The sequence below is a fragment of the Macrosteles quadrilineatus genome, unplaced genomic scaffold (assembly GCF_028750875.1).
Source record: "Macrosteles quadrilineatus isolate MER2022 unplaced genomic scaffold, UCM_ALF_1.0 Scaffold_4__1_contigs__length_99947679, whole genome shotgun sequence".
NCBI lineage: Eukaryota > Metazoa > Arthropoda > Insecta > Hemiptera > Cicadellidae > Macrosteles > Macrosteles quadrilineatus.
The window spans coordinates 52,486,985-52,509,493 of NW_026542597.1; the positions used below are offsets into that span (position 1 = coordinate 52,486,985).

The following is a 22,509-nucleotide window of genomic DNA, read 5'->3' on the forward strand; positions in this document are numbered from 1 at the left end:
CTAGAAACGTCTGTGAACTCTTGCTTTGTCTTGCGGTAAATAAACATGCTACGATCTGAGGATATTTGGTAATATTACTTTTGAGTTGGGGAGTGGTGTTTCCGGTTCCTAGAAGTATCAGAATCGACTTGTAAGATTGTTTTATCGTTGGTAGTTTGTGAAAGTGAATCATTGTGTTGGATGGTTTCAATTTTAGATTGTTTTGTATGGATTTGTGAATTAGGTAACTTATTTGATTTACTTTGTGTAGCTAATTCATTAAATTTACAAATTTGTGTATAAATTGAGATTAGAGATTTTAAATAAATAAATTAGCCTATTTGTGTAGTTCAAAAACTTGTGGGTACAATCTAAACGGCATTTATTAACAAAAGTAATGCTGTTTAAATTGTCTATTGTTTTAGAACACACCAACAGTCGAATACCAAAGATGACCTCATTTATTGCGTTAAACGCGTTTATTAAGTATGTTATAAAAAATATGCATTTTTCAAGCTTATTACAATACTGTTTGCCACAAAATAACCATTAATATTGTTCTGGAGTTTTTACTTTGACCCTGTTATGGAACTCTTTGGTTGATCAAATATTGACAAGAACCGCTTCCTTTGATCACTGGAACTATGACTAGTGTTTGTGTTACATATCTTAATGTAAAAAAACTCAACCAAATCTTTTAATATTTCAATATTTTCTCTGCGATAAAGTTAACTTTCGTCGTGTTATTGGGATAATGTCGTTGTAGGTTTATCACAATGTTATTGTAATACTAAAATTAAGCTACTTACATTGTTACTTTCATGATAGTGTAAAATGTGTATGGTCAGTACATTTTTCGACGTTGTAGAATTTACCTCTTGATTGAGTTTGTCACTTACCGTCTCAGATCGAGTAGTTCGTGATCATTTCTAACAGGTTTGTCTTATAGAAAGTTTAGATTTTGTTTTATTTTTGAGGTGATATTGCTAGGTTGTTGACAAATCATTACTGAACATTAACATAGTTCTGATAGTTAACTGCAAGTAATTCAGTGGGAAAATTGATCTTAATAAAAATTTGTTCATGATGATATTGTGATATGGTGGTATAGTGGTAATATTGTGGTACAGTAATGATATACCTGTGGTAGTTTAGTGGTGTAATAGTGTGGTGTTTGTTTCAGATGACACTCCCGCCACAGCGTCAAGGTCGTGAGGATTACGTAAGTAACATTTAAAGCCTACTGATAACACGACGTACAGCGTATTGTCTCTGATAACGGGCGAGGTTTATCAACTTGCTATTGACTGAGGCAGTTAAGCTTTCCTCGTATCCTATTGACGTGTTTTGAACCAGCTTAATAGACTGAAATTATATGTAAAGTTACTTTGGAAAATTGTAATGAAATTAAAAGAGGATGGGAATGGTGGATTCCAAATTTGAGGATCAAGAAGTTACCAATAACAGTTTAATGAGTTTTGACTTTAAAAAAACCAAACCTATACACAATCCTTGTACGAAAACCCGCGTTTTTAAAAAACTCCACTATTTATCAATTCATTTAGTTTGAATGTTAACATCGTTATGGTACATCTTTCAATTGTATCTCCTATCGCTGCCACACAAAAGTGCGCACTCGAATAAGAGGGTAAACGGTCCTTATTGGTTTTTATGTCAGGAAAAAAAAGAATCGTACTGTTCAAAAGGTCTTTTCCGTAAAATAATCTATAAAACTCAAATAATATTACATCGATTATCATTTGGAGCTGGATCACAAAAGGTTAAAGTACTGGTTAAAAGCATCACAAAATAACGAAGCAACCTCAAAAGCTCAAAATACGCGCAGTCATTGAACTTGCTCGGTTTGAGTGGTTTTCTCTCTAATGCCGGGCTATTACACTTTACACTACCTCTATGAAAGTGTTAATATGTTTACAGAAGTGTTCTATTTACAAACACTGTTCCGTGCGGTCCCGGCCCCGCTGCAGCTGGTGCACTGTTGTCACATTACACATTGCATCAGGGAAGAGATGTTCCTGTGTGTAGTTGAAAGATGGCTGGGTAACTACTGATTTAATGGTGAACTCATAGATTTAAGTTTCTTAAGCTTCGTCCTAAGGTTTGCCGTAAAAAGCCACCATCTTGCAGCCTCAATTATATGAAAAATGTTTATTATGGTGCATAAAGTATCCACTGATTCTCCTTTTAATAACGTTGACATAACGTTGTATCAGCCAAATATTATAGGTAGTCATTACTGTAAGGCCTATTTATAGGACATTGTGGGTTTTCTATCTTTGAGGTTTTAAGCAAATTTCACAAGGGACGGTCTTACTTTGCAACCTTTAATAGGCCTTTTAAACTTTGTTCTGTTCAGAGAAAACAGAAATGATTAATAGCCGAATAACAGAGTGGTTCAGTTATTATCTCTTTCATTGCCTTAAATAGCAAACTTTTAATTTTAAGGTGAGCACTAGCAATATTACGTATCCATCTATGTAATCTTTTGTTGGTTTGCTGTATCGATATCAAACGAAAATCCCCATCCACTTGTACTACATATTAGATTCATACGACGCCACCAAAGTGCATAAGGGTGAAAAGGAGTGAATGATAATTTGTTGAATGAATAAAAACAAATTACTATGATCAGCTGTTTCTATAGCCAGCCCCTTATAGGCTACGGAAAGCCGAATGATCAAAAGACAGCTGAGCTCTGTTTGGAACTATCAAAAAGCTTCTTACCTATCATGATCCACCTTTATCGATGTGTTCAACAATATTCAGACTCAGCAAGCATAGAGATAAAATCCGAGATTTCAATTAATGGGCAATCCTTGTAATCATCCATCATCATTTCAACCGGGATGTATCTTCTGTGGGTCCATTACCGCTGGCCACCCAAGCTTGATCGGACAAACACAAACCATCAATTCCCATTAGCAGAGGCACTGTGATCAGCTGACTCAAGGTCACGAGTTGACCTCATGGGGGGCCACAGCCGCTCCTAAATGGCTGCTAAACGGTGTCCAAAATACACAAGTTTTATGAACGGTGTAAAAGACGTTAGGCGATTATAGCTGTGGGGTAATTGGTGGGGATATATCAATGCGATTTTAAAAATCGGAGAGTCGTTAGATGTTTCGTAGTTTCTATGGTGAATTTATATTCATTTTTTTCCATTTCAACGCCATTAGCTTAGGAATTAAACACAGTATTTAGAATCCATATGTATGTGTTTTAAATGCAATATCTGAACATCCTGGAAGTTAGACGGTTGATCTTAAAGATACTTCTATACTTGATGAAGAAGAGTTTTGCTGGGTACTGTCTAGGGTTTGTCATTGAACAAAATTTGTAATCATATAAACTGCATATAATACTTATGACTAAAGTGCAAACCACACATTGTAGAATATACCTTAAAATGGTAGAGAACATTTAGTCCAGACCATTACGCTTGTTTTCATCAAAACTAAACACATATCAAAACAGGCCTCAGAATTACAATACCTATCCTGTAACCAGGATCTATTCTGACACCAGAGCCAATCTCCTTTGGGTACATCTTGACACCTCCTAGAGGGCGCTCTTTTATTGTTCCCGGGCCGTGATTATGGAGTGTTTGTTCCTTTTACCTTAACAAATTAGCCTACCCGACAATCTAAGTCAAATAAGGATCGTCCGTCTAATCCTGCCTATTAAGTCTCCCACCGACGAGGAATGTGTTAAGTTCCTCTCTTGTTGATGCTGATAAGGGCGGACACATCTTTGAACTAATGACTTGTCCCTACAACTCAGTTTGTTCGGCGCTGCCATAAAACAAACCGTAGACACGAGTCTGATAATTCTTTGTTTGGGCAATCTGGAGACGCCCAGGACTGCCTCAAGGCAGTAGATTGGGTCCTACATGTTTTAAAAAAAATACTTTTCTGTGAATGACTTATTTTGTTTTTTATATCAGATGCGATGTGTTAGTGAACTTAACGTGTCTTAATGTAAAGTAAATCTTAAATATACCTTTACCTAAGGTGTTATCTTATTTCGGGAGTTGTTCGTTTGCTAGCGCTAGGGGGTTGACTAGTTGACTAGGAACACATACATTGGTATGTACAATACTAGTTTTAAAGGGTTTACTGTCGTTTCCTTTAGCTATCAAAAGTTATGGCTACCATCGAAGGTTTCAAACACACACTGCAAACGTTTAATGATTTGAGTTATTATTATGACGCAGTTGTATGACTAGGCTACTGGTGATAGAGGAGTAGTTCATGCTGGCTACAGCGTGATAAAAACTAATTTGGATTTACGATGCTTTGTCAGTATTTCAAAAGATAACAAGCAGTGTTAATATAGCTTTAAAAGACTCAGTTTAGAAAATACATCAAATCTGAATGATTGATACGACCCAACATAGAGGGAAAAAATCTATCCTGGGTGGATTATTTACTCTGCTGTTCAAGTTTGTGGGTATACGATGTATTGGCATGCAGGACATTGGAACTTTATGTGATAAAATTATCCCCAACTTGACTGTCATGTAGTGTGAGCTGAAGTGAAATACCCAGTGGGTGATTTTCTCCATGTTTGACTTGCACTCTGGTTTGCTAATGCCTCTGAGAGCTCTCGACGCTCCATGTGGCACTGTGGCGCATCTGCAGGATACGTCAACACACGTGTGCATGTGTCGCACAAACTTCCCTTCCGATACTGAAATAGACGCTACACTGCAAACAGGGAAATGAGGACGTGTCGAAAGCCGTCAAACATGTTGTGATTTCTGTAGTTACATTTCCGCTAGTGTGAATTTGATCTTGTCCTTCCAACGATGTCAACCGTGGAAAACATTCAACACGTGGCTCAGTGATATTCATATAATTCTGGGTAAATGATTTTGCAATTTCTTGTCTTGTATTTTACAATTAGTAATTAGCTTTAGGCATTGTTGCTTCCCTAGTAAACTCGATATGTAAAGTGGTCTCGGTATTATAACATCAGCTCATAAGTCTCACACCTAATTCCGCATTCTGATTTGGGTCACTATATTTTAGTGAACTTTAACAAGTATCTTTTTGTCACAGTTTCCCCAAGGTTCTTTGCGTATCCGCGGTGTCGCGGTCGCTCCAAGGTCCAAGGTGACTATTGGTATTCCAGAGACTCCTGAGAGACAATGGCGACATTTAACATTCCTACTGCCAGGTGCTGAGACCAAGGACGTTCTGATAGAACTGATCATCCTTGCGAACTGACTCTATCTATCGTACATCTCAGATGTGGTGACTATTGGTATTCCAGAGACTCCTGAGAGACAATGGCGACATTTAACATTCCTACTGCCAGGTGCTGAGACCAAGGACGTTCTGATAGAACTGATCATCCTTGCGAACTGACTCTATCTATCGTACATCTCAGATGTGGTGACTATTGGTATTCCAGAGACTCATGAAAGACAATGGCGACATTTAACATTCCTACTGCCAGGTGCTGAGACCAAGGACGTTCTGATAGAACTGATCATCCTTGCGAACTGACTCTATCTATCGTACATCTCAGATGTGGTGACTATTGGTATTCCAGAGACTCCTGAGAGACAATGGCGACATTTCACATTCCTACTGCCAGGTGCTGAGACCAAGGACGTTCTGATAGAACTGATCATCCTTGCGAACCGACTCTGTCTATCGTACACCTCAGATGAGGTGACTACTGGTATTCCAGAGACTCATGAAAGACAATGGCGACCTGACACATTCCTACTACCAGGTGCTGAGACTAAAGGACGTTCTGATAGAACTGATCATCCTTGCGAACCGACTCTGTCTATCGTACACCTCAGATGAGGTGACTACTGGTATTCCAGAGACTCATGAAAGACAATGGCGACATTTCACATTCCTACTGCCAGGTGCTGATACCAAGGACGTTCTGATAGAACTGATCATCCTTGCGAACTGACTCTGTATATCGTACATCTCAGATGAGTTAACTACTATCATTGAATTTATATACCTAGTCAATGCTACTATTTTGAGCCGTGTACCCTGAGGTAACTGCAGAATTATTATTCGCTTTTCTGGTATATTCTCTGAAGGTTCTTTAATATAACCGGTTCGGATCGTCAATGTGTCCTTTAGGTCAGTGATCTGCTTTTTAAGAATATTTGTAGCCGTATTGGTTCATACACTAGATTTCCAGCGTTATCTTCTAGGAATTAACTCATATAAATCTGATAACCTTCTAAAGATGACTGCATACCTTTTTACCATTGATATACTATCTGCCAAGAAGTTTCATGCCAGCATATACAATTGTTAAAAGGTATAACATCCAATTTTAACACTCCTATTCAAATTCAGCACGACAATAAAAACTTTTTTGTTGTTACGTAAAGTTCCTGAAGAAATATTTGTTGGGCCACTTATTCACCAGATTTTCATATTAATAGTGGTTGTACACTTATAGAAATGTATAGCACCCGAAAAGAATACTGAATGTTAAGAGTTAATGCCAGTAAAGTGATACTATAAGTATTTTCTAACAATCGTTTTCCTCAAGTAATGCTCAATAAAAGCGTGATTAATCGTTTTCTCCGGTTACCATTGAGATATTAGCCGCACATGTTGGCCTTGGTGTAGGTCGCTGGAACAGCACGATCACTGGAGCTGGAGCCTCCAGCACCGTATCTCTGTCATCTTCGCACACCTCGCCGTGAAGTGCTTCATGGTTATATCGAGCAATAACTTTTACATGCCTATTGTTTGTCGTGCAGTTGATGTTTATTGACTTTTCATTGAAAAAAAAAACAAACAGATTGTATTATTTCTATTTCACACTTATGCTAACTTGGGGGGAAAGAAGGCAACATAATTCCAATGAAATTACGTTTGATACTCAAGATTATGAGAAACACTGCCTATGGCTTGTGAGTATTTTATATCTAGGATATGAAATGGAACCTTTTTATGAATATGTTAAATTTTAACATTTCAAAAACCAACAACAAGATAACTGTCAACAAACAGCGTATAAATGGCGAGATCCCATTACCGGCGAATAAACACCCAGTTCCACTCTCCTATTGCCTGTAAATCAGTTTTACAACTCAAAAGTGTGTCGTCCCGCATAACGACTGTTTAAGTGGCGCAAAACACGTAAAACACTTACGCCTCGTTTGGAAACTGGATATAGAAACTTGACATATCCGATACCACGCGTTGATGTTATCTAAATGATTTTAAACTAGCCACGATATGTAATTACAACACAGGTCTTGTAGGATTTGCCACAGATCCCTGGTAATTGGTGGTTGTTGTTTTGGAGGGCTTGTCAGATTGTATCAGCTGTTTGATACATCTCCACGGCCATCTGAATACTGTGGCTGCTGCTCTCGAAGCGGACCCGGTATGCAAAAATATGCCGTTTTGTGCCATCTGTGTAGGAAGAAAATTTGATCAAGAGTTCAACAAGCTGCTGGCTTTGAAGAATGGCTGTGCATTAAGTGTTGGTGTAGGAAGTGATGTTTGATTTGTGGGTATAAAGCATGAGTTCAAAGGATGTCGCAGCTATACAGAATGCTTTAAAACATCTTTATTTCGTTCGATCTCTGAAGCATTAGTATTGTAGAAAAAATATTTAGAACTTTAAAACATTTTTATCTCCAATTGTAAGTCTTTTAAGGAAATGCTTTAATAGTGGAATTTATAACAAGGCTTATTTATTACAACGGTTCATGCTGCCAAAAATTCTACCTAACCTATTGTACTTGAATTCGTAGGTTCGTTGGTTTGACTCTAGCCTAGCTCAACAGCATTATCAAAATAAAAACATTAGTCAAATTAGTATGAACAAATCGGCTAAAGCCTCTTTTATTGAAAATACTTTTTTGTGAAATGAGTTTTGATGAAGAAATAGGAACTGGACTTTGATCCTGTCTTCAGGCAAGAAAGTGTCTACAACATGACAATATTGGTATTTAAAACCCAGTAGAAGTTGACAAACATGAAAAGAAACACTACACAGAGAACTGCAGGTAATAAATAAAATCTGTCTTATGTAATTGTTGTAAGATTAAGAGTGGACCAATTTAGATCACAGTGGCTTTCTGTGTGGCTTTTACCATTCGTGATGGAAAATGTACACAATAACCTCTTTGATAACAACTAAGGCTTATTTTCAGTATTTACAATTATTATTTAGCTTCAAGCAATGTTTTTGATGAAATGAATCATTTTCGCACTTGGTGATATTCCACGAACCCCAGCCCTTCTAGCAGAACGGAGTGTGAAGTCTCATAGACAGACGTATCACGGACGAGATCCCCAGATAGTAGCTTTTGACGCCAACAGGGTGGGGCTGGGGCGCCGACACACCTAGGGTAGCTTTCAAGATAAACAAACCCCCAACTTTCTATTTTGACAAATAACATATCCCCTTTTGACGTGGCTAGGGGTTCGCTTTGTATATGTCTGATGGAGGGAAATGATTTTATTAGTGCTAAAATAGAAGTGACGGCGTGTGTTTAGGTTGATGTTTTCCTTGTGTAGACATTGAAAAACCTTTTGTGTGTCAGACTTAGTTTAGTTAGTGGAATGAGCAAGATAAATATCTAGAGCGAAGATATAGCAAAAAATATAGACAATTAGACACCAAGAGTTAAAAAGAGTCCCATAGCGAGCTCAGCAAAGTATACCTTAATTTTGGTTAAGGAGGGACCGTCTATGTCGGCTATTTGTGTGGCAGGATTTTGTTTCGGACCCTGGTTTTGAGAACAATGTTAATATTGTGTATTAAAATACAATAAGGAATAAAGGATGCGAATCTGATTTTTCTGCATGAAAATAGGAAGCAAATACATAACAATTTTAACCGAAAGCATCACAAACTATACAATAAATCAACACTACTCTCCAGAAGTCTATCACCGTTCGCCATAAAACCAGGAAGACATTTTGCAGACGATCGATATGTAGGTTGAAGGTGGGTCTGTACTGCAAGGTCACTCAAGTAGTCATTTCCCCACAGTATGTCATCACACTTGACCTTGGCCTCGGCACCGGCGAGTTGAGGCCGCAGATTCGGCCACCTCTGACGTCATCGATATTGGGAGGTTCCTACGGGATATGTGAACACATTGCTTCTACGCCAATTCCTCTTCTCATCCTGGTGGTGCCCTACGGAAGAAGGTTTTTACGTTTTCTTCCAAATCATTTAAAAACCATTGGCAGCATCCATTTAAAAAAGGAATTAAAAAATTATCTTAAAGAAATCGCTCCTTACTCCATTAAAGAGGTGTTTCCTCAATTAACCTGATTTTCTTGGTTGTTTCTTAGATTGTATACATTGTAATTTTAGCTTACAACTGTAGGCTATTTACTAGGTTATCAATTTGACACTATTCAATGTACAATGTACAATTATTGAATAAAGAAATTGAAATGAAATGAAATACATAATTTAAGTTATTGTACTACGTAATGATTTACATGGTAAAATAATCAAATTTGATCCTCGTCCACCGATTTATGAGCTTAAGCCCTTTAGGTTAGATGGTTAACTAAAAAATTCACATTTACGTCTGGCTCCCGGCTATTCCTAAGAGTAATCCCTTGTCATTAATTAGACTAATAGACAATTTCAGTTCGTAAGAATCCCGTTATGTGCAAAATTTCTGGTATAGCGGAAATTCCATAAGCATACGTTAAAGGCACGTTGTTGCAATAATGAGTAACTCAGACCAAATTGTTTTTCAGACCAAATTATAATTTTGTGCATTCAATTGCAGCTAAACAAAACAATTAAATCCATACAAAACCCATTTCATTCGACTGTGATTTTATGAATAAAACTAAAAGTCGGTTATAAAACTTAACACTCTACAGAGTGTTACATTGTCCTCAGCCTCTGAATCATCTGTTGACTCAGATATCTGGTGAACACTTGTCTGTTTGTTCAATGATTAGCTCATTAACTAGTTGAACTCATCGCCCTGGCGCCTGTAACGGAGCTTGTCAAATAAATACAAACTTTACTCTTTACATGGATTTGATAAATTAAATCAACTTTGAATCTCGTGTACTATAACATCCAAATACTTCCTTTTTTTAGCATTGCAATCGAAATCGGATGGGGTTTGCTCTGCGTATTCAGAGTGATGATAGAGTTGTTATTTCCACTCAAAAATGTCGTGTCATTTTAATGATTTTTATATTTAGTAAAATATTGTGTTATTTGTTAACATAAAGATGGAGATTGTAGATTTTGAATTTTTAAACCACATACGCTGTTGTTTAATGTTAAGGTATAATTATTTTAATAACAAAAAACAAATTGAAGAACCAACTTCAACTTAACTTTCTGAACAATACTTGAAAAAATTCATAAATGTGTAGTTTTTGCTTATGATTCCTCCTAAAAATGGACGATGAAGCGTTTCAATGATCTTTTGAACTCTAAAAACAGAAGCGATTCATCGAACAATAAAAAGGTTTCAGATTGCCTCCAGAATTGCAATCGAAATGGGATGGACTTCCAAGATCGGTTTCAGGGTAATAACAGAGTATCCGATGCTCCAGAGTTGAAATCGAACTGATGAATCGATCAAGTGGATTCGACCAAATTCTGCAAGAATTACGTAACTGCATCATTTTTTCAGTCTTTTTATCGCAATAACCAGCTGATTGCAATGCCTGTTCTATCTAACACGTTTCACCTTATCCACCTTGGAATAGGTGAACAAAGAGCAACGCTCGGCTGAAGAATAGAATTGATTTAGAGCCATCTCGGAGGTTTATAGCCTGTAGAGGTGGAATGCAAAACAGTTATGTAAATCTGACCAGAGTGTTCGATTGTTTTATATTGTAGTACCATTGACTAGCCAATGGTAGTACCTTACAGGAGATCTTAGATAATAAATTATGTAGAACATTAGGACTGTTTTAGAGGGTTGTATGTTTGGTCTACTTTATATGTTAACAGCAAAAGATCTAGTTTCTTTGGCTAGCGAAAGTGAAAAGACTTCACTATCTTTAATACAAACTAAATGTGTCTTCTTCTTCAAGTTTTTGCTTTACTGATCAGATAAGGATGAAAACCTATTAAATCGCAAATTATAAAAAAAATTCTTATGCTGACAAGGTGTGAAATAAAATATATGCTATAACTAATGAACGGGGTTGACAGTGTGAAACCCAGCGGCTCGATTCTGAGAAAAATCAATTTAATTTTGCATAACTGGACTAGCCCTTCTTATTATAATTTATTATAAATGGTCATGGCTGAAAAAAAAAACTGTCTAAAGAACCGTATAATATTTCATGTATAGTACTTTTAAATGAAGATACTAAAATTTCCTGAAATACAATCTTCTATATTGAAAATTACTAAAACACCTTTCACAATCTTTTGTGGTCAATGTGTAATCGCCATAGAGTTATCGGTTTAATATGGAAGAAAATCCAAGATGGCTACCGGTGTTTAGTTCCTCACTTGTCCCGTGACATGTCGGCGTTTCTTTGCCCCTTGGCCCCGCGCCGAGCGTAGACCGTGACTCCAGCAGTGTCCAGCAGTGTCCAGGCGTCTCCAGTTACAGTGAAACACAAACCCTCGCCACCTCTCCACTCCAGCGTTGTAGTCTCCAGCACTCACTGTACAATGTACATCGCGCTGTCACGTCAATCTGAGCTTCCGAGGAGAATTGTCAAGATAGTTAATTTGTAAACGTTGTTATTTGGATAACAGCAATCGTATATGTTACAAACATACTTTGGTTATATTTTACTTAATCATTTCGAACTCAAGTTCAAGTGCATTGTATACTATAGGATGCATATAGTCTACAATGTATAATATGCATGATATTTTCGCCGCGATAGACTTACCCCCTCAAAACATATTATAGTAGTTTAGGAATAACTTTATTGAAAATCTGATGTTAAACATAAAATGTCATGGACCACCTTTTGTAAAAACGTAATCGTGTTTTTCACGAAAAAATTTACTTGTTCATTTATTTGTACTATTATAAGGTGCATAGTTAGTTTCATGTTATAAACAAAGACATTTAAAATAAATTTCCACTATGAAGATAATACATATTTGAATGACATTTCTAGCGTGTCAAGTACGAAATTTCCTTTGTACCGCATATATTTACCATCGAGTTTGGCTGAACATTATGATTCCCCCTTACAAATGTTATATTTCATTGTTTTTATCAATTATTCTCTCATGGTTGCTCAATCAACTACTGTTGTCCTAAGTATTATAACAATGTAATTATAATCAATTTTTTTGGGGGGGGGGAGGGCTTTTAAATATAATTCAGGATTATAAGCAATGTATTACACTAACCCTGCACGTGATTGACAGGAACAATAAATAAGTAGATATAAAACGGCTTAAAGCTAGAGTTGCAATTAATATTCACGTTAACTTAGTGTCGATAGCTTATTCATTACCTAATATATTAAAATGCAACTGACGTATTGTGTCACAACAAAGAATTGTCGGGGAATAAAACAAAAATTAATGCTACACTTCCTCCTTTATATTTTTCATATGTTTACTTAGTGTCGTCGAATACTTCAAACCTGAACATATGAAAATGATACTGACACATCGTGTCATAACAAAGAATTGTCGGCGTTATTTAGTTGGATTATACCTGGAGAGGTGATCATTTAAATCCCATTCGTCACATGTTGGATTATAAATGCTCGGACAGTCGGACACTAAGTCACGTGGCTTCTGATGCATTAACCATTCTTCCAGCATCGGATAGATCGATGACCTCACAGCTTCCTCTGTCCTCTAATACACTATTTGGAATAGCGTAAATAAAACATAAGTACATTGTCAAGTGCTAAAAAGATTCAGGTTAAACAAATAAGTTATGTTATTTTTCTTATGTTGTTGTATATTGTTTAATTTTTTTAGTGTTCAAATTTATTTGAACGGATCGATCGTCAGATCTATTAACTAATTACATTACAACTACTGTATAACTTTTCGTTGATGCGGATTGAAAACTATGAAGTTAAATGACTCTAGTACTTGGGGTTAACGAAATGTGGTTTGTGTTTGGTAAGAAACATTAAAATAACACTGTACAATTTTGTTTGACAAAACGTTGTAAATCACAGTGTTTGGATGGCGAGAAGTACAAAGTTTGTTTCCTGTATATTTAATTGAATTACATAATTTTAACACGTGATTTAGTAACATTTTAACATTCGGATTTTTTTTAAATATTGGACTTGAACTACTACTATAGTTGGACTATAGTAAGTACTATATTTTGGACTTGGTTTACTACAGTTTACACTATCCCTGGTGTGAATTCTACAACTATCCGCAGTACTATCCCGATAATTAGATCGATTCGTTTATTACAAGGAAAAAAATGTGGTTTGGATTCCACTTTAAACTGTAGGTCCCTTGTATGGGCTATTAATTAACAGCTGTGCCTGAGGAATATGTCGGCATCAGTCACTAACAAGACTACAAGATCACGCCACTCATCCTACTCCCATCTCCAATCATACTTGGCTTAAAATACCTACTTTGTATGGTCACAATTTCAAAGTAAAGTAAAAGTATTGAAAGAAAAAAAACTGACTTAAATGCATTATCTGTAGGAACATGGATGCTACCTAAGACACTCCATCCCCATGTTAATTTTGTAGCCAGCTTTTTCATCAAAATCGTTATAGTTGATGTGAGCTACCTACAGATTGCGCTGATCTAAATTACTAAATTCTGCCGAATACACAATCTTTTTAACCAAGTCAAACATAGGGAATGACTTATGATAAGTTATAGCAACTATTATGACCCATCAAACTGGTCAGTAACAAAAATTAAGCTATAAAACAGAATTTTAGACACGAGCGCATTCTGTAAGCGGCTCACACAACTACATTCTGTTTTAATAAAAAAATTGGCTACAGCTGGTCCATATAGATGGGAAGTCTAATGATGCTACATTACGATAGTTTGATTGCGACCAAACCCATTGGTCAATTGGAGACCCAATCGGTAGCTGGGTTCCGACGGAACCGAATTTACACCTCTACTAAACAAGATTTTACATACTAAAAGAAGATAATTGTTGCATTTTAATTTGTTAGCTCTAGCATTGAATAGTTCAAAATGGACTAATTCAAACTATCCACTTGGCTGAGCTCGGTGTTGCAGTCAAGGTGACAAAGTTATGCAACTTTTGCAACGCTGTTGCTGTTGCACGTGCAGTGGAATGTTGAATGCATACATGATACATTACCTCGCACCTTGCTCTATGATGTAATGAGGTGAACAAATTAGCTGCTAGTACACAAGTAGACCTTAGAGGGACTGTGGGCGTTTAAATCAATAAAATGCCTATTACATTACCTTATAATTGTTTGCAATGTCACTTTTGTTTAATATTTTAAAGAGCTTAATACCTTCAGTACTAATGGTCTAATTGATTTCCAGAGATTTGAACATTTGCAATGTATGTAATTTGTATGGTTGGACTATCACCTTTGCAATCTACCACAAATCGGCTAGGAATTGGAATGGTTGATTACAGACGATTTTAACGCATCAAGTAGCACATGTAAAAAAATATAACTACAGTATTATCTAATTAAGAAGAGCCTTATTGTTTCAACAATGTTAAATTCTTAAGCTGTACTTGTTTATAACCTACTAATCATGAACAACAGTATTGATTAATTTGACCCAAGCACATTGTTTAATGATTGTCTAGTAACAAAACATAAGCGTACATTTGACGAAACACGCAATTATTATGAATTAAAACTATTGATTGGAACCAATAAAGCTGTATGCATTACTGATCAAAAGCTCAAAAAGTTCAAAGGTGTTGGCCTACTTTAAAATATACAAGTTGAATGAACAACAATGAAGAACTAACGCTTTGGTTGACATTTTGTTTCAAATTTCAAATTATGTATTTTCAGAAGTGTAGGATGTTGAAAAACAATTTCCCCTCCGCTTGAGTTTCGAGTCCAACATGTTAACCTAGTTACATTCAATCCGATGTTTATATTACACTTTTATTAGACCCGCTACGTATATGGCGCTAATGTAGATATCCGTTGAATTAAGCCGTTCCGCCCAGCAGGCTTTAGAAAGCGACAAAACTGACAGTTTACAACTTGGACATTGCGAATTACGCTGTAGCTGCGGGCCAGCAGAGGCGGGCTGAGAAAGGCTGATATGTGGACGTTTGCTGGCCAAAGGTCAAATCGTTCTTGTCCAACAGAATCAAACGATACTGAGACTTTCCCCCAGGATTGAATGTAAATGCATAAAAGTAACTGTGCTAACACACGGTTATTTAGTTATGTTCCATACATGGTGATCTCTAATAGAGTCGGTGTCGGGCAAATCTGCGTACATGTGAGTTAGGGCTACTGGCTGCAGATGGCGCGGCCGAGCTGTTGACCAATTAGGTATTGTTTATTGACCAACTGTGGTTTTAGTCTTGCATGGTGATTTGCATTAGGATACCTTCTTGTTAAGGTAATTTAGTTAATTTGTGGGAAGTGAATTTCGTCACAAACATAAGGTGTGAATTGTTGGCAAACTTGGACTTTCATGCATGTGTTTGCAGTTATGTACGATTGTTCACATAAGTAGGTCTGTGCAGAACGTATACATACGGAGTTTTGAATGTTTCTGTTGATTGAAATGTCCGCGTTATTGAAAGATGCCATAGGTCATACAGTAATCGTAGCCTTATTAGGCCTAGTGTGGCTTTGTTAAAAGTTGGCACGCTTTACAGATATCAGTATTATACATCAGGGCACTCTGTCGGTGACTATTCAATGCGTTCATTTCAGTAGGAAATCCTCATCAGTTGGGGATTGTTGACAGAAGCTTCAGCATTGCTTTTGAAGAGATATCATGAGTGGCTATCATCAGAATACTTTCAGGATGTCTTGCCAGGCGAGACGTCTGCAATCTCCCACCACACGCTCAAAACCATCCCTTGAATACTTAAATCTTCAATATGAGCTCCAACTGATGACGCCATGTATTGAGATGTAATATCTACTATCAAGGGGTCGAAGCTTTTATGCGAAAGATTCGATCGATTTCATTCCTCTCTCCGAATAGTTTACTCTACGCACCGCTAGAGCTGCTAGAGCTGCTAGGACAGCTAGGACAGTTGGGCAGTTGCGCAAAGCCTGGGACATTGTCTGGCGGATGTCCAGCTCATTATTATGCATCAGTTATATAATGCATCAAGGAATGCCGTCCGAATCACACCTACCGCGCACCGTATCGCAGGATTCCACCCATCACCCATCCTAGACCGGCGCGCCTAGCTCAGCTGAAGCGGATTGATTAGGTTCAAGTGAAGCGTTCTGAGCGGTTCATGGTTATTTCGGTCAACCCGATTTTTTAAATCCTGTTTAAAAGAATTTCTCTTTTGCTGTGAAGTTTGTGGTGGATTATGTGTTGAATGTTTAAAAGTATGTATGCATGTTCTACATAAAAAGAAATTATAATTGCATAATGGATTACCTGATCTCTATTGATTCATTGCAGTTTTGTGTCGAAAATATTATTTTATGAATAATCTTTTTTCGGTAGAAAGTTTTTTTCACAACTGATCAGAATCGTATGATACGAATAATTCCGACGAAAATCCAATCAATTTATTTAAATCAGTTTAACTATTGTATTGTTTTCCCCTATCATACACATTTGAGGTATTACGTTAGTTCTATAATACTATAGTGCAGTTGTATTTAATAATTTCAACTCTAAATATCTTCATTATCCACGCTGACGCCTGAGTACGTAGTGCGTTGAATGGTTTTCTATGATTACATTTTAGATTGTAATTTTGACATTGAGGTATTTGCTCAAATCTATATAGCTTTTTGAACTTTATATGTTTACATTATAACACGCCAGCTATGCAAAAATTCTATCATTAATTAAAGACTGCATTGTTTTGACGATTCAAAGCTGCGAATTTAATTCTATGGCTGTATTCAGCAAGCGCGCGGCGTCGCGGACACATTATTTTCAGCCAGTATAATTTCCTCAGGCAATTTATCATTAGTAATTTCTCGTCGTGACTGGCTGGCTAGCTATGACTTCATCTTGGGGGAATTTTCAAAACAAACATTTCATTAGTATACAGCGTGTACAACTCCTATGGTCGTGTAATGACGTCACAGGAAAACCAGGTAACGCTTGGATGGTTACTTGGTACAAACATTTGACCAAGTACAATAATTAATTACTAAATTTCTTAAATCTTGGTCTTCAAAGGATGGCAGCAATGTTGAATTGGTTGGAATATTGACAGAATTTACCGATGCGTGGTAACAATCCATCTTCAAGATCGAATTTGTACACTTTTTACAAATATAACTCATGTGTTGAATGATATTTTGTCCCTAAAACAAAATTCAACTACTTGACAGTCAAAAAGTAACCATCAGGATTGATTACTGAATTTTTAAGGTTTCAATTAGAACACTCAAATGAAACGCCTGACAGCAGTTCACCCATGTCAGATGCTAATTTAAAATGTAGTAGTTCCATTTTAATTTGATAACTTTAATACGGCAATCAATGCATGTCGACAGTAGTTCTATTCCAATCAGCTTATTCTTTCACAGTCTAATAATCGACTCGATCATCGCTATACATGATATATTCTATCAATAGTTGCTTCAGCAGCACAAAACATGTCGGCATCCATGTGGTAGTTACTTTCATGACGGATAGGCCCGGCGCATATTGAGACGCAGTCGGAGCAGCGTAGCGCAGCACAGCGCAGGGCAGTGTTTTGTAAACCACGTATTTGCTAGGACACGCGCATATTATGGCGCAGCGCAGCGCAGGACAGTGCAGTCCCGCACGTGGACTGCGCGCACTTGTGGTCGAGTCACAAGTGTCTGTGCCGCATTGCTCACCTGCGCCGGGTTGACTAGTGTTTTGTGACGGATCTAGAGGATAATTAATAGAAATTGTGCATTTTTATCAAGTTTTTACGTTACCAGTCATAGTAAGTATATAAAGAGTAATTACGAGAATGAAATCTGGCAGAAAATACGAAAATTACTAAATATTGTAAAATTTTTTCGCCCTTTCTTCCTTGTTCTCTGGTGAAGAAATAACAATAAATCTAGATCAGCACCTGAATCTGACTTAGAACTGAAATCCTAAATTTAACAACATGTTCACACAAGAAACTGTGTCACTCCTATACGAGAACTGTACGACACTGCTTCCCAATATGCGATGTCAACTGTGCAACACAGACTTTTTGCCCAATTCTGCCCTGTGCTGTGCTGCACTGCCCGACCGTGCCGCACAGCTCAATATGCGCCTGGGCTATGCCATACACACGATATCTCGTACCTGCTCGTACACCGGCCAGTGTAGCAGTGTAGAGTGTGGCGATCGGCCAGCCACCACAACACGCCCGATGTCGCTATCGTAAACATTTCCACAAATCCGGTGATGTTTGCCAAGTGAGCCGCAGCGCCGGCGCCACCGGTGATTTATAAACCTGGTGATCGTGAATCACTCAGATAACAACATTTGTCTGCTGGTTTACACGGATCAGAAGTCAAAACTTGAGGAGTTGAACACACGGGAGACTTAAAAGACCGAATGAATCTCAATTGCGTATAGATCCGCTAACAACGCAATTTAATCTCTACAACCGCGTATTTCCGCTAACCGTTGCAAATTTAACAAGATACATATTCTAATGCCAAATATTAAAGTTAACCCTGTTTTTTTTTAAGTGCCGTTACCGTGTTATTTTTAATTTTCAGTACCCCGAATGCCAACCCACAGTAACCAAACCCAACCTAACCTAACCTAACTTAACCTGATAACTTTATCAACTATATTAAGTACTTACATAAACAGGTTCAAAAGTGTGGTGATTGGATTTCATTCGATTACTTAAAATTCGAGCATATTGCGTAGTTAGGTCTACAAAGCTTGTTTACTTAGTTCAAGGTATACATGTGTAATTAAAAAACGTGGTTACATGATGAATGATAAAGTCAAAATAAAACCGTTAAAATATATATTTTTTATTGTCATTGGAACGCTTTAGGGATGTGAATAGATCTTTGCAGTAATGAAGGAAAAAATATCTTTAAAAATTAAACGTAAAACTCTTGTGAAATTTAATAGGACTAGCTTAAAACCGTTCACTTCGATAGAGCTGCGAAAAAAATGGAATACAAAAGTGTTTGTATTGAAAACTGAGAAACACTGAAAATAACTTTCTCTGCTCTGCAATAGCTAATTTTGCTTTTACAACCTAGCAGAACACTAGAATGTTGCAAAAGAATCACCTAATCACAAACGCATCAGCTGATTCTAATGTTCCTTACAACAAGGATGACTCATGTATGCGGAATCCTGAGTCACCTCAATGTGTCCAGTCATCCTTTTAAATGTCGCAGTTCAGCAGAAACAAGTTTTCCTTGGATTCCTAATTGCTAAGTAAATTAATAAAAATGTTTCTGAAAGTTCACTCTGACATTATCTTTTTATTGGGTTGGAAGCGATATTTGAGGAATTCTTTGGTGTGCCAAAATCCAAAAGGTGAATGTCCCAGAATATTATATAAACTAGTGTACATGTTGCTCGAATTCGAGCAATTGTAAAGTAATACAGGATTTGCAAACCAATAACAATCATACTTAGCTTTCAACATTTCAACAAAAACACACCTACCTGCCCTGTAGCAGCAAACCTAAGTACTCATATTAAAATTAACTTAATGTTATTTAAGTAGGAAAAATGACCATTTTAAGGGAATAATTCATCAATCTTTGTATTAATTAAGCCAGGTAAATGGAAATTCGCTTAGTCTGAAGGTTTGCTGCGGATACATAATAACAGCAAAGATTGGAGAATCTGAATTAGGTATTACTTATATCCATGAATTTATCTAACAATTATTTCCTGTAAAATATTACTACAGCAGTTCAAAAATATTGAAACAATCTCGATCAACAAATAATGTTGAAAGAATTCCATACTAATGACATTAACATATAGTTTGACAGTTCCATTTAATCAATGTTAAATGTTTACATTCGGGCATAGACAAAAATTATTCGGGTGAGTGACATATTTGATTAATGTTTATGATCCCTACCGTTCCTGTTCTAATAATCATGCAGTATTTAATATGTTTGAACCAGCTGTGTGGAATTGTGAAATCAAAATTAATTTGACAGTTAGTTCTGCTTGTTTACATGTTTTAATTTTGTGGGTTTGTTCTTTGTTACCATGGATACCATCAATAAATATTTCGATCTTAATTTCTCACAACAGCTGGAGTTCCATAACAAATTTTGTTTCCCATGTTAATCTTATGGATAAATATGAAACTTTAAAGGGCCCCAGGGCCCCACTCTCTAATTATTTCCTTAAAAAGAAAGTTTCCTGCACAACTTCACGTTACGCTCTTTCCAATGACACCAAAAACATGTCAATTGGTTCAGTAGTTTCGGAGGAGTAATTGTCACAAAAATCCTGCTTGCGTATTAAATAAGTAATATAGATAATACGTGCAAGCAAACAAGAAAAACCCATAGACTTTCATTTAAGTTATTTAGGTTGTAAAAATGTACCGTGCATTTTATGTAGATGTTGTTGACAAGGCTAGGTTCTGCCCGAGAACAACCTCGTATTTGTATAATCTATAGCGGCGATATCGTGAGCCATATCGTTACAAATGTTCTCGTAGAGATACTGCTAAGATTTATAGGGAGGAAACGCTGTGGAATAGATATAGAGAGAATCTAATGGTCCTAAATAACACAGTTGGTCATGTAAACGGATAGTTTACTTAGAAAGATTCTGTAAATACTTGTTATTATTGGTATTCACTATACAGAACATTACATAGTGCATCTCAAGGTTAATCTGAAACTCGAATGATATGAGGGAGGAAAGGAAGAGTTCTCCTAAATACTGTGTCCAGTTGATTATTAAGAAGTAAGGAATTTAAAACAAACTGTTGTAGAAGAAATCGTAGCTGTTCCCAGTTTTAAACCTTAGTTATGGTATGTAATGTAGAATTTATAACACATTTACCCGTGGAATATTAAAGCCATACAAGTAATAGTTTGTAAATATATAGTTTAATCTTGTTACAATAATTTCGAAGTTAGTAAGATAACATGGAACAGACGAATAGCAAAAAGTAAAATGTCCTCTCCCTAACTGGATGGAAATAACCTTAAACCAGCCTATATCTGATCCATTGGGATGATTAACGTATGATAAGCGTGGTAAAAAATAGGCTTTTGATTAAAAAATCAAAACAATACCTCACACCGCTCTGCTTATAGGTCCGATATTTGTATCAGTGAAACACCGAAACAATCAATAGGAACTGCAAAGACTCCATCACCATTCAGACCAACAATAAGGCCGTGTATTAATGTAGGGTATATCAAACACCACTGTACAAGATAGTGGTTCTGGTAGAACCTGAATGTTGGCAGACTTTAATTGGTCAGACAGTGTGTCTGTTGTTAGTCATTGTTATCACAGATCTGCGCTGATTGTTGACAGGTGGTCACTAGTCAATGCTAACAAGTCATTGTATTGTGATAGAAAGTGTTCAGTGTGTATGTCAAGTTGATTTGTCCTGTTTTGACAGTATGTGATGACAATTGGATATTATTCCAGAATGTATTATTATTGAACACCATCACATGTACTACCTCTATCAGTGCAATGGCAGAAACCTCTAACTTCGACGGAGTCAACCGACAATAAGCCCATGTAATACTTTGATATCAATAAGTAGGATGGTATCAAGTAATAGTTTGTAAATATATAGTTTAATCTAGGTGGTAGTTTAGTTAAAAATTGCCTATTGTCTGGTTTTGGTTTCCCAGTGAGACTGTAGAACTAGTGTTAGTTCCTCAATGAACGATGTTAACATGCAATGAGGTTTATGCTAATTTGCCTGTTTATTCACAGTACCAGGGAACCGAGCTTTGCTAGGGAAAATCATTAGTATATCTGAGAGCAGTGTTTGGTCAATGTAATTTGTCAAAATCTTTTGTAGTCTATCTTTTATCTGTTAAATTGGCAATTGTAGTTGATACCTACTTGATAAGAACAGTAATAAATATTTAACATATCATAAGAGAATTGTAAAACGTATTTTTAACACGAATAGTACATTTCTACTATTTTCAAACCGTACAGCTACACTACTTTGGGCGAGCGAGTTGTCTAGTGGTTAGAGTGCGGGACTTTGGTTCCTGAGGTCTCGGGTTGAAATCCCGCTAAATCACCAATGTATTTTATAAAAGTGATAATGCCACAACCCCTACGCCTTGGTGAAAATTAGTATTATGGTGTTTTAGCTGTGAAGTATTTTTAAATCAAGGGATGTTTCGTTAAGTGATGTAACAACTCCAATAAAATCGTGGATATAACTGTACTTCTGACAGGTGATTTGCAACAAATGCTTTTCTGAATCATTCGGAATGAACACAGTAA

The 22,509-nt window shown here is 36.6% G+C and overlaps 1 protein-coding gene across 3 annotated transcripts in view; it reads left to right on the forward strand.

Annotated features, from left to right (window-relative positions):
• The window catches only part of LOC128991595 (rho GTPase-activating protein 7), a 298,481-nt gene that overhangs the window by 49,006 nt on the left and 226,966 nt on the right, over positions 1–22,509 (forward strand). For all 3 annotated transcript variants that reach the window (XM_054414614.1, XM_054414615.1, XM_054414616.1), the window contains exon 2: positions 1,163–1,201. The gene's annotated coding sequence lies outside the window, so the exon portion shown is untranslated. The remainder of the gene's footprint in view (positions 1–1,162; positions 1,202–22,509) is intronic.